Source organism: Brassica oleracea, chromosome C1 (assembly GCF_000695525.1).
Source record: "Brassica oleracea var. oleracea cultivar TO1000 chromosome C1, BOL, whole genome shotgun sequence".
Taxonomy (NCBI): Eukaryota; Viridiplantae; Streptophyta; class Magnoliopsida; order Brassicales; family Brassicaceae; genus Brassica; species Brassica oleracea.
In genome coordinates this window covers 21,691,256-21,698,838 of record NC_027748.1, presented here as the reverse complement: position 1 = coordinate 21,698,838, position 7,583 = coordinate 21,691,256, and the positions used below count along the sequence as shown (strand labels likewise).

The 7,583-nt window shown below is 34.3% G+C and overlaps 1 pseudogene; it reads left to right on the top strand.

Moving 5' to 3' along the window:
- The first annotated feature begins 2,542 nt into the window (after nucleotides 1-2,542).
- On the top strand, nucleotides 2,543-5,008 carry LOC106306306 (annotated as a pseudogene).
- The last annotated feature ends 2,575 nt before the right edge of the window (nucleotides 5,009-7,583 follow it).

Below are 7,583 nucleotides of genomic sequence, written 5' to 3'. Positions count from 1 at the left end.
AATAGTTGCATCTCCCATATAATTCTTTCTTCTTTTTTATAAGTTCTTGTATTTTTTCAGAAACTTTGAATCAAACAAACATAAAATTGTTATAGCACTCAAGAAAATTTGATAAGAAATAATTGATACTAACGTGATTTTATTATATGTTGAGCTATATTTTATAAATTATTTTTGGGGATAAAAATGCTATTAGAACATATAACTAGAATTATAAAATGTTGTCAAATACAATTACAGAGTCTGTAAAGATGCTGGAGATTAAAAAAATGTTTGTCGTTTGATAATTTCGATTAAAGTTATTTCTGCATAAATAAAAATTTTAAGTTTAAACTTTTTATAAAAGTAACCAAAGTTTAACTATATTTCATAAGCGATTTAATATATATTTTTGATAACAACTTATATATTCATATTATTTGGTATATTTTGTTATATAAAATTTTTAGTAAAATTTAAGGGGCATCCTTTTTTAAATTCGCTTTAGGCGCGAGTACAGTCCGGACCGGCACTGACTGGAAGGCTTGTAATGATAAGCTATTTAGGGACATAGAGAATGATTATGGAACTGGTTAGATATGCGGAAGGTAAATGTCAAGCTTGGTTTACTGCAAATGAAATGGTGCCTTCATCTCCACAAGAACAACATTATGTTGAATCACAAGCTTTAAGCTTAGGCAACATATGTCTAGTGGATGGCTCATATACCTCTACATCTCAAGTCAGTGAATACCAATGAGTTTGGACAGACAGTTTGAGAAGATTCAACTAATAGAGGCGCGAAACTTAAGATGGCGAAAGACTGCTTTGCATAAATAATTGGAAGCACTGCGATGGGCGCCCAATTCAGACCGGTGACGACGACAACGAATTCAGACTAATGACGATGGGGACTAATCAGACCGGACTTTTCTTTTTTCTCCTGCAATCTCCTAGCTCTCTACGTCTCATCTCTCTCTATCATGTTTGAGAAGACAAATGGAGTGGACAAAACACAATCTCCACCCTTCGATAAAAAATTTTAAGGGTAGATATGCAATCCTTGTGTATTATTTTCAACCAATAGGAAAATTTATTTCCTTTTATATGTAAATACTTAAATAATAAAGGTTATGTATATGATTTTAGGGTTTGTAATTTAGGGATATAGGGTTTAGAGTTTTGACTAATGAGAAAGAAGGAAGAAGATTAAAAAAGAATAATATTTATAAAAGTTATGTTTAAAAATTAAATTATCATTTATATTTATAAACTTAATGATATGTTACTTTAATAAAGTGATTAGTTAGATTTATTTTTTACTAAGTATTTTGAATTTAAGGTTTGGAGTTTGAAAAATAGAATTTGATTTATAAATGTTAATTAAGGTTATAATTGAAAGTATAAATGTTTTTGAGTTTGGAATATATAAAGTTGAGTTTATATTTAAAGGTTTAAGATTTAATGTATAATATAGGGTTTGGGTATATATGACATATGATTTGTTGTTTGATTTATAAGATTTAAGATTTGAAGATAAACAATAAAAAGATTAGAATTTTAAGATTTTTAGTTAGAGTTTAGATTAAATATTTGAAATAAAATTTTCAAAATATTAAAAGTTGAATTTAAAGTTGAAATTGAAATTAAAATAAGTAAATATTTGAGTTTTAGGGATTGTGTTTAAAGTTTAGGTTTATTGTTTGAGGGAAAGTGAAATGAGGGTGAGAGAGAAAATTAATTATTTTCCGCTTCAGTAAAGATAGCATTTCAAATTACCAATGCTATTATATATACGTAAAAAAAGGCTATTGTAAAGTAAGAGTTATGTCAAGATATCATTCAGATACAAAACACTGTCTTCGTACGCTGTATTTACCCACTTCCCTTATAGTAGGCGATGAAAAGCATGATTCAACATTCGACATATCTGAACTTTGAGATGATTACATGATCTGATTTCAATGATAAATGAGTCTCTTGCATAAATTTCGCAACATAATTGAATTAGATAAAGAATCTTCAATTATGCTTCATGACTTTCAAGATTTCATATATCCTGCATGCACAAAATAAAACTTTTCATTGTTTATCTAGAATTACAGATCTATAAAGATCTCGGTTTTATTCTTTGTGTTATTATTGTTTGATTGCTTAGACCACCTCAAATTTGAATAATAGAAAAATATTTCAATATAAAAAAAAATCATATTTTCTTAAAAGTAATATTAAAAATACAATTATTTAACTATAAATGAAAATATTAAAAATGTAATTGGTTATACAGTTTTTTTATTAAAAAAGTTATTTAGATATGTGAAAACATCATATACTATAAAACAATAAAAATAACTTAAAATATAACCAGAGGGAATATTAACATGGAGAAAAACTTTAGGACAAAAGCCGAATGAGATTTGCTTGGAAATTCCACTCATGTCGGACGTGCAAACCTATTACCCAACGAAAGCTGTCCACATGGATGGCTAAGGTTCGTTTACCTGGTGTGACCAATAGTTAAAGCAGAGTCGACTAAAAAAACAATCATAAAGACAACAGTTCTTATAATATATCCCGAAAAACCACCATGTTGCAGTTAACTCTCTCCTCACGTTTTCGATTGGTATTTTTGGTAATTATTTTTCCCGTACATCTCTGCCTTTATATCTACACTTAATCCGCAGAACAGAAGAAAGACCATAAGCAAGAAGACCCAGAGAACAAAGAGAAAAAAGGTGGTCCACACTCCCGAAAGATACTAGATCAATGGTGTTAGAAGCTCTTGCCGGAATCAGTAATGCTCTAATCGCCACCTCATGGAGGGCATCGACCACAGCTTACAGCACCGACCACTTCCACATAGAAGTAGAAGGCGATACCGTCATTTTCGCTTTCAAACAATCTTTCTTGGTGAAAGATTGGTTTGATCCAGAGAATGCGTCTCCATTTGAAGAAACTAAGATGAACCGTGAACAGTTCCCTTGTATGAGAAGCATTGGCAACGACGTTAACGCTACCGTTAACGAAGCTTTCCTCAAGAATCTTAAACTTCTGGTTTCAACCTCATTTCCTCATTCTGTAAGTTAAAAAACTCTTTTGACCTTTTTTGGGACATCAGTTGAAAACATATGACTCATTTATGCCTGAAACTTGCAGGTGAAAACGGTTGTCGACAGCATGAGAAGTCAACGGATAGTGTTCACAGGACATTCTTCAGGCGGTGCAACTGCAATCTTAGCAACAGTTTAGTATTTGGAGACATACTTCACAAAGCAGAGTGGTTTCTTCCCAGAGCCTCTTTGTCTGACCTTTGGTGCTCCATTGGTGGGTGACTATGTCTTCAAGCACGCCCTTGGGAGAGAGAACTGGAGCCGGTTCATCGTGAACTTCGTCACAAGATTCGATATCGTCCCTCGGATTATGCTTGCTAGAAAGGCATCAACAAAGCAAGCTCTGCCTTATGCTCTCTCCCAACTGGGTCGTAGAGCTGGGAACCAAGGAAATGACCAGAGCACCACAGGGTTTTTCGCAATGGTGATGAAAGACACAGCAACTGTTGCTCACCAAGCTGTCTGTAAACTGATTGGAAACGGAGAGCCGTTTTTAAAAACACTTTCAAGTTTCCTTGAGCTGAGTCCTTACAGACCCGCAGGCACTTTTGTCTTCTCTACAGGGACGAGATTGGTCTCAGTGAGCAACTCAGACGCCATTCTTCAGATTCTGTTGTACTCTTCTCAGTCCAACAACGAGCAAGAATTGTCTCTAAGACCACATCAAAGCATAAGAGATCACCATTAGCTATGAGGAAATGGCACATTCAATGGAAATGAAAGTTGTTGATCAATTGGATTTGCAGCACTTGCCTTTGGATGGAGGAGAATCTGCCCTCAGTGACCTTGGACTGGTAAAATCTTTCTCTCTTTTCTCCATAGTTTGATCCTTTAGCTACAAGGATCTGAGATTTAGGGGTGGTTAATCTTGATAAAAGAAAAGTTTGGACAATTAGGAGTCATACGGCCTATGTATAATAAGTATTTAAAATTTGGGAGCCAATGCAAATGTTTTATCCGGCTGTGCTCATTGATGTTTCTTTTTCTTTTGCAGAGCACAAGAGCCAGACAATGCGTCCGTGCTGCATTTGAGGCAGAGAAGAAACGAGTCGATAGCCAAAGCAAGATAGACGCTAAACAGCCTAAAATAGTGGAGAAGCTGGTATGGATAGAGGATGAATACAAGCCAAAGTGTCTAACTCATAAAATCGGGTACTATGATTCCTTCAAGGAATCTAATGAAGAGAAAGACTTCAGAGCAAACGTCAACAGAGCTGAGTTAGCTGGTATATATGACGAGGTGCTGGGTCTAGTGAAAGAAGGACAACTTCCAGATGGATTTGAGGGGCGCATTGAGTGGATAGAGCTAGCAAATCGCTACCGTAGATTGATCGAACCACTTGATATATCAAACTACCACAGGCACTTGAAGAACGAAGACACGGGGCCTTATATGATACATGGAAGACCAAACCGTTACAAACACGCTCAGAGAGGGTATGAGCATGAACTACTGAAGGCATGCAGGAGTGCAGAAGAGATAAAGAGGTCTGACTGTGGATCTTGCTTTTGGGCTGAGGTTGAAGAACTCAGGAGAAAAGAATATGATGAGGCAAGGGTTAAGAAACTAGAAGAGTTGCTTGAAGGATGGATCAGAGACAAGGAAGTAGATGATGAGCATATATTTCTGGAGGACTCATCATTTAGAAAGTGGTGGCAGTCACTTCCTGAGGTTCACAGACGCGGCTCTAGCTTGCAAGTGCGTATGGGTTAAACAAGAGCCACCTGAACCTGAAGAAGTTTAGCTATTGGAAGTGCCTTGTGCACATTTGTCTAATAAAGAGATGTTATAGCTCTATATTAATGTTTTTAAATTTGGTTTCCACTTTAGGTTGATCTTAAAATAAGAAACATGATCTAAAGATCACTGTTTAGTGATGCAATAGCTCTATGTTCTAATGTCAAATTTGCTTTCCACTCTTAAGCCTAAAGCCATATTATAGCATGGAAAAGAAACAAACAGCCTTCCTGAGCGTTAACAGAAGGAAATATTCAGTGAAAGAGATAATATCATTACAAAGAAGCCTGAATGTACTAAAAATGTCGTTAAACAATACTAACTTCTAATCCTCAAAACATTTGGCTGTGAGAACGCTCCAAGTTGTAGCTACTACAATAACCAAGGAAGAAAATGTTTACAACCCTATGCAAAATTCAAAACTTGCCATTGAGCTTCTTCTGCATTGCTAGTTTACTTATATGAAAAACTGGTTATCATATTAAGTTCGTAATTTTCTTTATGAAAATTTTTAATTTATCCTGTTCAGTTCCCTGACCAAAAGTATTATTCAGCTCTGTATTATCTTAATATAAAATAAAAGCAAAATTTATAAAGAACTAAATAGAATTTCAGACTTGTTTTTTGTTAGGAAGCACTTTTACTCTAGAGATTTGATAAAAAAAAAAATTAATACTTCTACATGAGAAGGTTTTGAGTTTTGATTCTCAAGAAATGTGATTTATAACCAATTATGCTGAATAGTGGTAAAAGCTTACATGAGATTTTCTCATTGTGTAAACAGAACCGCCAAGCATAGCTCTTCATAAAAACGACTTGATATGATGCAACTATGACTCAAATAAAATTGTTAGGCGTGAGAATCCTCATAAAATATGTAGATTTATCAACTGTAAAATTGTTTTATAATATTTTTCGTATTGTTTACATCAATTTATTTTAGGTCAAATGAGAAAAACATAATTGGTTCAGTTACTAATTTACTATCCAATTTACTTGCGGATAAAGATTATGGCGGAAAAAAAAATACACAAGTAGGAGGCGGCGACTTGAAGTTTAAATCTGAAACCCAAGTCAAGCTACAAAAATTAATATAATTCTTTTTTGGCCAAAATACCATATAGATGAATTTCATCAACAATATTAAGAATTCAATATGTTTCAAATAGAAATGACACCGTTTAAAAGAAAAAGATCCCATTCAGTTTAACCAACTCAATCCAGTTAACCGATATGTTCTAATTGGTTAAACTAGTTGGACGTACAAAACTATTGCCCAACGAGAAGTATTCACGTGGATGGCTAAGGGTCGTTTACCTAGTGACCCAAGAACTGACGACTGAGTAAGGTGTTTTCCTAAAGTAGAATTGTAAATTTTAGAGCGAGGAATTGGGATTCATTAGAGAGGATAAATAAGTTGTTTTGTAATTTATTTACTCTGAGACATGTGTGTTAAAAGAAGGATAGGTAAAATTGTGTTGTTAATTGTAGAAGCTTACTACTAGCTACGAACTTTGTGCCTTTTCGGCCTTCACTTTACGTGGAAGACCGTTGTTTACTTGGATTAGTTTACTACAAGCTAATCTCTTTTCTAGTTAAACTAAGCTGTCAACTAGGTACGGATCCACCAAGATAAATAATTGATTTAACATGTTGGACAAAAGTAAATGACATTTCCAAGAAATTTCCAAATTGAGTGAGTATTTTATTAAGACCACGACGATCGATCCTAGTCTCCTAGACTTTTCCATCTCAAAGCAAATACTTGTGTAGTTGCTAACATGAAAAGAACCAAATGCGTGTATCAGAATTCTAACAGTTTTACAAAACTGAACCAATTGGATCCAGTTTAATCAAATATATTCATTGATTTGGGTCTGTTAAATTGGTTTTGGTTAATTGACAAAAATGAAAAGAACTGAAAAAGAAAAACAAATATTTTCTCTAAAGGAAAAATCTATATCTTTATTAGACAATAATGAGCCATTTATATAGGAAATTACATAAGTATGAAAACCCTAATACAATATAGGCTAGGAAATACAAAGACATAAGAATATGGACATTCGAATATGGGCTTCCACCAGACCTTGGTTTATAACACTCCCCCTTGGAAGACCATCTCCGAAGTGGTTTGTAATACGCTTTGGATGTTGCCTCATTAAAACCTTACCATGAAAACCCAATGGGATAAAACCATGGTGAAGAAAAAAGAGTACAACACGTACTACTCCCCTTGTTGAGTACATCTCTGGATGTCAGTAACGCCTTAGTAATTAGATCCACCAAATTCTCGCTTGAGTGAACTTGGACGGACAAACAACATGTATCACCAAAATAATTTACCCTTCTTCGGGTAGGTTAGTATCAAATGGACCCAAGTCTTTAGTTCCTTGTAGGTAACAAAAATATGTATAATCCAGTTCTCGTGCCTTTGGGTCGATCATGAGCTATATCTAGCTAATAGATTACGGCAAATTATTTATCTAGCCTTGTATGGCTCGCCAAATCCGTCAAAACTTTATGGCACTTAGACATGGCATTTCAGAACCAAAGATCTCCTCATTTTCTTCTTTAGGGCCGAAATTATCTTTTCTAAACTGAGGAACCTTATAATTATGGGACTTGTCAATTCGTAAGCTTAGTCCATATCAAACTTTTTGAGCACGTTATCTATGTATGTCATTTGATGCATAAGGCTTTTCTTTTCAAGGTGCTCAATGTATAATCCAATATATAATCTTGTTTTCCCAAAA